The sequence below is a fragment of the Brassica napus genome, chromosome C7 (assembly GCF_020379485.1).
Source record: "Brassica napus cultivar Da-Ae chromosome C7, Da-Ae, whole genome shotgun sequence".
NCBI lineage: Eukaryota > Viridiplantae > Streptophyta > Magnoliopsida > Brassicales > Brassicaceae > Brassica > Brassica napus.
Genome location: NC_063450.1, coordinates 19,154,481 through 19,163,699, shown reverse-complemented (window position 1 = coordinate 19,163,699; position 9,219 = coordinate 19,154,481).

Sequence of the window (9,219 nt, the reverse complement as noted above, 5' to 3'; positions counted from 1 at the left end):
AATAAAAAAATACTTTATATATGTCTGGTAAATAATTCGGTTAGGTTTAAAAGTACATTGACAAATTAAAGGTTCGGTCCGGTTTGGACGACTTACTAGTAAGTCGACCGTTGAATACTGTACATCAGTCGACTTACTAGTAAGTCGTCCCAGACCCTAAATTTAACCCCTAAACTAAATTGACTAAATTAACTAACTAACCACGTTATAAAGTCGTAGTTATACTTAAATAGTGTTTACACTACAAGAAAACATCGTAATTCTGACAGACATTCTGAAGGGAAAATGAGATCCTCAGAATATTCCGACGAATTTCCAAGAAAATTCCGAGAAAACCCAAAATTTGGGTTTCCTCGGAATATACCGATGAAATACCGAGGAAGGCATATTCCTCGGAAAACACCGACGAATATCTGAGGATATATTATAGCCGTTGGAGAGTCGTTGGGGATTTTAAAAATTCCGAGAAAATTCCGAGGAAAGAGCCGTTGCCGTCGGTATTCCGTCGGAATTTCCTCGGTACTGTCGGCAGCATTTCATCTATAAATACCTGCAGCCCCAACCTCTTCATTCACTCCATTTCTTCATCCTCTCACATACTATATTTACACACGAATTTGATTGAAAAAAAGCATGTCTTCTTCAAATTATTATCGTTCTTGGATCGATTGACCTCATTTGGATCCGAACACGAGATTGCTTACGGAAGAATATCAACGAGGTATAACCGAATTCATGGGGTTAGTTCAACGACAACCGGAAGCAGAAACGGGTATGTTAAGATGTCCTTGCTCTAATTGTAAAAATAGAAAGATTATTAAAGAGTGGGATGTTTGGACTCATCTATATTTGAATGGGTTTACACGAAGTTACAAAATTTGGTATCATCATGGAGAAACTGATTATGAATATGGTAGTACTAGCGAACCTCAGCCTGCGGTTAGGTTAGAAAAACCAATTAGAATGGATGTAGATTATGGTGTAGGTACTGAGCAGATGGTAAATGATCATTTTAGAGGGGAAGATTTACCCAATGCAGAAGCTATGAGATTTTATGATATGTTGGATGCTGGAAAGCAACCATTGTACGAAGGTTGCAGAGATGGTCATTCAGCTTTATCATCTGCAACAAGACTGATGGGCATTAAAACAGATTATAATTTGGCTGAAGACTGTGTGTATGCGATTGCTGATTTTGTAAAAGGTATTCTACCTGAGGATAATGTAGCCCCTGGTTCATACTACGAGGTTCAGAAACTGGTAGCTGGTCTTGGTTTATCGTATCAGGTAATAGATGTATGCAGCGATAACTGCATGATTTATTGGAGGGCGGATGAATAGCGGGTTACATGCAAATTTTGTGGAAAGACTCGTTATAAAGAAACGAGTGGAAGAGTTCCAGTGCCATTTAAAAGGATGTGGTATTTGCCTTTGACAGAAAGGTTGCAGAGGTTGTATCAGTCTGAACGCACAGCGCAACCAATGAGATGGCATGCAGAGCATTCAACAAATGGTGAGATTAGACATCCTTCAGATGCAAAAGCGTGGAAGCATTTCCAATCAAAATATCCCGACTTTGCGTATGAGAGAAGAAATGTCTACCTTGGATTATGTACTGATGGTTTCAGCCCGTTTGGCAAGAGTGGAAGACAGTATTCTCTATGGCCAGTCATTCTTACACCATACAACTTAACGCCAAACTTGTGCTTGCAACGAGAGTTTTTGTTTCTCTCCATTCTCGTTCCCGGACCAGAGCATCCTAAGAGATCACTTGATGTGTTTCTTCAACCACTAATATATGAGTTGCAACAACTATGGGCTCAAGGTGCTGAAACATACGATGTTTCATGTAAAGAAAACTTTCAAATGCGGGCAGTACTTATGTGGACAATAAGTGATTTTCCAGCATATGGTATGTTCTCTGGATGGACAACGCATGGAAGGCTATCACGTCCATATTGTCAAGATGACACATATGCTTTTCAACTAAAGAACGGAAGGAAAACGTGTTGGTTTGACTGTCACAGACGATTTCTACCACCTGATCATCCATACCGCAGGAGTAAGACTTCGTTTACGAAGAACAAGCAGGTGTTTGATGGTCCATCTGAGGAAGTTAGTGGGAAAGATTTGTTGAAGCAGTTTAGGTTTTTTGATGCAGAAAGGACGCCAGATGTAGGTGGACATGAAAACATTCGAGTCAGTGCGGTTGGAGAGCTACATAACTGGCACAAAAAGAGTATTTTCTGGGATCTGCCATACTGGAAGGATCATCTGTTGAGGCATAATTTAGATGTCATGCATATTGAGAAGAACTTTTTTGACAATCTCATGAACACGATCCTTAACGTTCAAGGTAAAACAAAGGATAATTTGAAGTCAAGACTGGATTTAGTCAATATATGTGCTCGTTCAGAACTTCATGTTGATGAGAATGGTAGGGCTCCATTTCCCATATACCGACTTGATGCAGAGGGAAAAGATGTGTTCTTTGATTGGATTTCAAATGATGTGAAATTTTCAAACGGTTACGCATCTAATTTGCGTAACTGTGTCGACAAAAAGGAAGGAAAGTTTATCGGCTTGAAGAGTCACGATTGCCATGTAATGATGCAGCGCCTCCTTCCGTTTGCTTTTAAGGAACTATTACCACGGAATATTCATGAAGCAATTGCAGGGATTAGTGCTTTCTTCCGCGATTTATGCACGAGATCAGTGACTCTTGAAGGTATTGAAAATTTGAAGACTAACATAGCTGTGATTCAGTGCAACCTTGAGAAGATATTTCCTCCATCATTTTTTGATGTTATGGAGCATATTGTTATTCACCTGGCAAGAGAATTGGAACTTGGTGGTCTTGTGCAGTATAGATGGAAGTATTTGTATGAGCGGTATATGTACCATTTGAAGAAGATGGTGAAAATTTATAGGAGGGTGGAAGGTTCTATAATCGCACAGATGATAAATTCAGAAACTTTAAACTTGGCCGAGTTCTACTTTCCAGCTGAAGTGCATACCAAAGTTCACAGATGTTGGACGACTTAGCGGAAAACCAAAGGACCGTCGACTTACTGAGCAGGAGCGCAGTCATTTGCAAACATATTTGCTCACCAACTGCGAAGATGTTCTTCAATATGAGAGGTAAATAAATTAGCTTACAAATTTTTATTTTAACAAGTTGAAGTTTAAATCTTAATTAATTATATTATTGTCAACGAAATTCCCACAACATAAGAGAAACACTTATACACTTTAATGAACGGAAAATAGAATACTTACAATTCGTTTTGAAATTTTGTTATTTCATAGTTTATGATCATCTATACAAATATTCCTCAATGGTATGCATTGCATTTGTATAAGAAATGATATAGGGCAAAAAAATTTGATGTTTTGAAACCCCAAACATGTTTTCCTCGGAAAAGCCTCGGAATATTCCGAGGAAATTCTGAGGAAATCCAAGTGTTCCTCGGAATTTCTTCGGAATATTCCGAGGCTTTTCCGAGGAAGTAGGGTTTTTAAACCGAAAACAACGTTTTGCGGTTTGAATAACACTTATATAACCCTTATTAAGTGTCTTAGACTGATTATGAAGTCAAAAATTTGTTCCTTACCCTATAATAAACACTTTTCTGATTGTATGAACGAAATCTCCACAACATAAGAGAAACACTTATACACTTTAATGAATGGGAAAAGGAATACTTACAATTCGTTTTGAAATTTTGTTATTTCATAGTTTATGATCATCTATACAAAGATTCCTCAATGGTATACATTGCATTTGTATAAGAAATGATATAGGGCAAAACAATTTGACGTTTTGAAACCCCAAACATGTGTTCCTCGGAATTTTCTCGGAATAGTCCGAGGAACAATATAAACCAATAGAAATACATGCATCGGATATTCTTTTTCCTCGAATTAATGAACATACCGAGGAAATTCCGACGGATATTTAAGTATCCTTCGGAATTTCCTCGGTATATTTTCATTTAACCGGGCAAACCAGCCGCCAAATATTTCGCGAAAATTGAAATTGAAAATACCGAAGAAATTCCGACGGATAGTTTCCGTCGGCCCCTAGGTTTTATAAAGACGAAACACTTCTTCTTCCCCATTTCTCTCTTCTTCCTCTCCGGCGATCTCTCTCCTCTCCGGCGATCTCCCCCTTCTCTCTCGAATCCTCTCTAAACCTACACAAATCATGTAAGGACCCTATCCCACTCTCTTAGGTTCTATTTGTTAGGTTTTTATGTAGATTTGATGATTTTAGAAGTTTTTTGATAGATTTTTGTTAGGGTGATTAGTTAGGATTGTGATTTGGTTGTGTAATAAGTTTAGAATTGTGATTTGGTTGGATAATTTGTTGTGTTGAATTGATTTAGTACTTTTTATAATTTTTTTTTTTATTTTTGTATTTATAAAATTGATTTTTGTATATAAATTCGATTTTTGGATTTTACAAAACGTTTTTTGTATATAAATTCGATTTTTTTGATTTTACAAAACATTTTTTGTATATAAATTCGATTTTTTGGATTTTACAAAACGTTTTTTGTATATAGATTCGATTTTTGGATTTATAAAAGATGATTTCATATTTATAAAAATATTTATATTTATTAAAACTAATTTTTTATTTATAAAACATTTTTTTTTATTTATAAACACTATTTTATTATTTTTTGTATTTATGAAAACTATTTTAAATATGTTTTTCAATTAATATTTATTAAAACTATTTTTAAATATGTTTTTTTATATATATATTTATTATAACTAATTTTAAATATATTTTCAATTAATATTTATTAAAACTATTTTTAAATATGTTTTTTTTAATTTACAGGTCTACTGGTGATTAGACCCGGTCTCGATCTCGTCGTGCCTCACCACGAGGTCGTAGTGGTACGGGGAGCCACTCTCAGGGTTCGTCCAGCCACTCTCGGGGGTCGAGCAGCCACTGTCGGGATTCTTCATTTCCCGCTCCGGTTTTTGCTCCCGCTGCTGCACCCCCTCCCGCTTCTCCAGTCGTTCCGGGAGTGATAACTGTTGCCCAGTTGGTTCAACAGCCCGGTCGTGAGCATCTTCCCTATCTCACTCCGTGTCCAAAGGGACGACGTCAAACATGGTAAATAAAAGTCTTTTTTTTTCCTTTCATTAAAATTTGATTCATTATTAATAATTTGTTTCTTATATTAGGTTCAACCGATCCGGGAACGGGATCAGCGCATGGATCAACGATATGATGTACTCGAACCTCAGCAAGGGATATCCGACTTTCTCTCACTTCCCTGCCGAGGACCAGGAGATGTGGTTTCGTCAGTTTGCGGTAAGTATTCTAATTTTTTAACTTATATTTTTAATCTTTAATATAAAATTTCTACAAATTGTGTTTTTTTTTCAGCAAGAGTTCACCTGGAATCCCGATCACACGAATTTTATCCGTGACGCCTTCGTCCATAAAGTTATGGACAACTATGGGAAGCAGATATACGAGTGGAAGCAGAAGTGGCTCATCAACCAGGTTTTTTTTAATTTATTAAACAATTTTTTGAATTTATTAAACTATTTTTGGATTTATTAAACTATTTTATATTTTTTATTAAAAGGTCCCGAAGTCGATCAACAGCACGGTCTGGGAGGAGTTGTGTGTGCATTAGGATAAAGACGAGACGAAAGCTACCTCCATGACCAACTCCGCCAACCGCAAGAGCGATCGTGGCGGGAAGGGCATGTACAAGCACAATTTGGGTGCCCAGACTATTGCCACTCTGGAGGATCGCTTGGTAAGTTCAATCTTTTTTTTTTAATTATTTAAGTATTTTTATTTTATTTTTTAAGCATTTCTTCTAATTTCTAATGTTTGTTTAACTTTTGTTTTTTTCAAGGCGGATGAAAATGATGGCGAGCCGGTTGATGGTTTCGTCCTAATGAAGACAGCGCACACCAACAAGCACACCGGGGAGATTGATGATGGTGTTGTGAGGGATGTGCTCAGCCAGATCGAAACTCAGAAGGAAGACGAAGAGACCCGTCTATCTTAGCTTCAAATCGACCTGGACGCCACTTCGACGGCTTCGACCAACTTGTCCCGGATTCGAATCAACGAAATCGTTGAATCGGTATGTTCTTTATAAAAAAGTTCAATTCATTTATTTCTTTATGTTCATTTTATCATCTTTTCTATTATTTAAATTTGTTTATTTTCTATTTCAGTCGGTTCCAAAGAAGAAGGGACGTTTGGTCGGTTTGGGTCGTCGAGCCCGGTCGGTTCCTCCTTCTGCACCACAGCCATATGTTGATCCAGAAGTGCTTATGGACCAGTTGAAGGACAAAGATGACCGCATAGCTGCGTTGGAGCAAAAGACTGCGGATAAGGAGGCAGGATGGGAGGCAACGAGGAAGCAGAACGAGCAAATGATGGAGATGATGAAGAGGATGTACCCGAACGAGCAGTTCCCGTAGTTTCTTTCTTTTTTTTTTCAAAAACTCTGAATGTTTTATTTTGGTACGTACAACTTTGAATATTACCTAATATGTTTTCTATTTCAATTTTAATTTTATATTTTCGAATTTCAATTAAAAAAAAAATTTAATTTAAAAAAAAATTATTTTTGGGAATATTCCGAGGAAGTGTATCCCTCGGGATATTCCGACGACAACTTCCTCGGAATATCCCGACGGATACACTTCCTCGGAATATTCCGACGGCAAAGGTTTCTTGGAATATTTCGACGGCCGTAGTTCCTCGGAATATTCCGAGGGCATATCTCCTCGGAATAGCCCGACAGATACACTTCCTAGGAATATTCCGACGGCAAAGGTTTCTCGGAATATTCCGACGGCCAAAGTTCGTCGGAATATTCCGATACCTCTTTTCTCTCTGAATGTTTCCGAGGACCGTTCCATCGGAAATATCCGAGGAGAGAGCGACGAACAGTCCTAGGAAATGTTTTTTCGGAATGTCCTCGGAATCTTTAATTCTCGGTATTCTCTCAGAATTTTCCGAGGAAATTCCGAGAAAATATTACTTTCCGACGAGAAATTTCCGACGACCATTCTCGTCGGTATGTCCTCAGAATACCGTTATTCCGAGGACATACCGACGATATTTATCGTCGGAATACCGGTGTTTTCTTGTAGTGTTAGTATACACAGAAATAAACACACTTAGGTAAATTTTAAAGTTTTCAAAAAAACATTTATCCATTCCAAAACCTAACCCTAAGAACACATACAATACTACAACATATGTTGCCAAAACCTAAACCAAAGAATATCATGAGTCACTACTTTCACTCATCTATGTTGAAAACAATTAACTTTTGTTATATCTTAATTTATATCTCTTAAAACATATGTTAGTTACATGATTTCAATTTTTCGCTTATCAAAATATTTTTTACAAAAATTTTAAATTATTTCTAAGTAGAACTAGTACAGACGACTTACGGAGGTTAGAAACGTAAAAAAAATTGGTTTTTTTGTTTGTTCACAAGAGACTGGTTGTAATTTCAATAGTCTTTTAGGTTACTTTTGCATTTGATTCAAGTTTGGGTTTACTTTTGCATTTGTAATCAAGTTGTGAGTCATATTTGGCAATTTTTCCATAAAATATAACAAAAAATGGTAAGAAACAAGTATGTCATACTATGCATTTCATTGCCCAAATTAAATTATGTAGCCTCGAGATGCCTAACCGTGAGTCTTGGGTCCATTATTCACAAGTTGCTAGGTTTTGTCATCTTTGTTCATACGTTAGAAGTCAAACATACTGCATAACCCCATGTCTTGTAATACAAGAAACTGGAAAATAAATAGAGTTAAAGATGCACCCCCAACTAATACAACATAGACATAGCTTTTTAGCAGAAATAATTTTAATTGATCAGGAAACTCGTAGATTACGCAATCTATGTTATAGCACCAAAATCCCCACTAAACTATGACCCCATGCTAGATCCCCATGAATTGAAAGTTGTAAACTTATTTATCCACGAATCAATAGTTCAAAATTTAACTACCCATAGATGATGATTTTAAATCGGTTTACATGGTTTAATCGGTTTACTCTTAACCAAACAAATTAAAATCAACTTAACCAACCAAAAACAAAATATATATATAACAACGAGAAAATCAATCCATCTGAAACTGAAACTATGTTCAACATTTTATTCATCGACATCTTAATCAGATTCAACCCAAATTGTCTTTTCCACCGGAAAGCATCAAATTTCTCTGCTGCGTAAGCATATATGCTAGAAACTGCAAGTCTGTGGCACATTATCCCGTCGGATCTATAATGGTGAGAGGTGTCATCGGATTTACCACGATGGTGAGAGGCAACATGTGATGATGATTCAAAGCGACATAGCTTCCATCGGAGGAACTGGTTCCACTGTTTTTGTCTACGGCGGAGGTGGAGAGAATTTGGCATCGCCGACAAGACGGAAATGGAACAGAAATGAATAATCATAAGGAAGAGTTTGATCATGAGAGAAGATCAGTTTTCACCATCGCAATCGTTGAGAAGGAGAAGAAAAAAGCATGAGATGATCAACTTTTTTTATAATAATATATATATATTAGATTTTTGATTGGTTAAGTTTGATTTTAATTTGTTTGGTTAAGAGTAAACCGATTAAACCATGTAAACCGATTTAAAACCACCATCCGTGGGTAATTAAATTTTAAACTATTGATTCGTGGAAAAATAAGTTTGCAACTATTGAACTATAGCACGGGGTTATAGTTTGGTGGAGATCTGGTGCTATGTGATAGTTATCGTGGGGAAATAGATCGTCGATTCATCTATGTTTCGGAAACTAACAAATCAAACCGAATATGCCGAACCAAAATTTTGATTCGTGGTTTAGATCCGGTTAGAATTTTAGTTCATATCAGCATACTTTTTTAAAATAAAAAATTGGTTCTCGATTCGATTTTGTAGTCGGTTAGTTTTTTTTTTATTTAAAAAAAAATCAAACTGAAACATACCGGTTTATACCAAACAAAAACCAAAAATCATATCCAAATTTCAAGTCATATTTACCAATATATTCTAATTTAACTGTTGTCCACCAAAAAAAATTATAATTCAACTGAAACTAACCAAACTAAACCAGGCTCTAACCAAACGATTTGGTTCAGTACAGTAAAATATCTAAAGAACAAATTAACTGATTATAGGACCTACTCGCATTTTTGGTT